The sequence below is a fragment of the Pteropus vampyrus genome, unplaced genomic scaffold (assembly GCF_000151845.1).
Source record: "Pteropus vampyrus isolate Shadow unplaced genomic scaffold, Pvam_2.0 Scaffold150, whole genome shotgun sequence".
NCBI classification, from domain to species: Eukaryota; Metazoa; Chordata; class Mammalia; order Chiroptera; family Pteropodidae; genus Pteropus; species Pteropus vampyrus.
Window position 1 is genome coordinate 172,607 of NW_011888931.1, and position 1,368 is coordinate 173,974.

Sequence of the window (1,368 nt, forward strand, 5' to 3'; positions counted from 1 at the left end):
CCTTCTTTGCAGCAGGCTAAAGAGAGACCTTTATTTAATAAATCTTCTTTCTGGAAAAACAACAGAATATACTTCCATTAATGCCCAAGTGGAGAAATAGTCCATTAAATACCATGAATATCAAGATGACAAGGCAGTTCATAAAAAAAAAGAAAAGAAAAATCTCCAGAAAATAAGAGTGAAGACAAAGAAATATGCAACTAAAATGACAGAGAATTCAGGATGATACTTCTGAAAAACTCAATGAGATCCAAAACAATTTATTTCAACAATTTCAGGAACTGAAACAATAACTAGATGACCAGAATGAGTTTTTTAGCAAGGAGATCGAGCCCCTCAAAAAGAACCAAATAGAACTTCTGGAGGTAAAGAGCACATGGCAAGAGATGAAAAATGAAATAGCAAGCTTGGGGGATAGAATCAACCAAATGGAGAAAAGGATCAGTGATATCAAAGACAGAAATAAATCAGAAGGAAGAAGAGAGAAACTAAAGAATGAAAAATAATGAAAGAGAAATATAAGAACTAGCTGATACCATCAAAAGAGAAAACATAACAATAATGAGAATTCTCAAAGGTGAGGAAAAGGAGCAATGATTAGAAAGCATTTTCAGACAAATAGTGGACGAGAATTTCTCAAATCTAAGGAATGAGCTGGAGCTTGGAAATCAAGAAGTCAACAAAACACCCAATTATCTCAAACCAAAAGGGCCTTCACCAAGACACATTGTATTAAAATTATCAAAAATCAATGACAAAGACAGAATTCTCAGGGCAGCCATGAAAAAGAAGACAGTAACCTATAAAGGAAAACCCACGAGATTATTGTCGGACATCTCAGCACAAACCCTACAAGCCAAAAAGGAGTGAAATCAAATATTCAAACTATTAAATGAAAGGAACAACCAGCCAAGAATAATGTATCCAGCTAAGGTCTCCTTTAGATCTGAAGGAGAAATAAAGACCTTTCCAGACATATAAAAATTGAGAGAATTCTCCAATACAAGGCCTGCATTACAGGAAATTCTGAGAGGGATTAGCTTACCTAAAACAAAATGACAAAACAAACAAACAGACAAATAAATAAATAAATAAATAGATAAATAGATAGATAGATAGATAGATAGATAGATAGATAGATAGATAAATAAGTAAATAAATACATACATACATACATACATACATACATGTAACTAGAAGTAAGGTGAAGAGCAGGTAGAAGCAGAGGAGTGCAACCCTTACCAACAACAGGGCATTATAAGCTTCAATGATAAGAAGAGATTTCCTATAGCAAGATAGTAATGAACGTTCAGCATACATAAGGACAAACTGATACAACAATAACTGAAAAGGGGAGGGTTCAAAGAC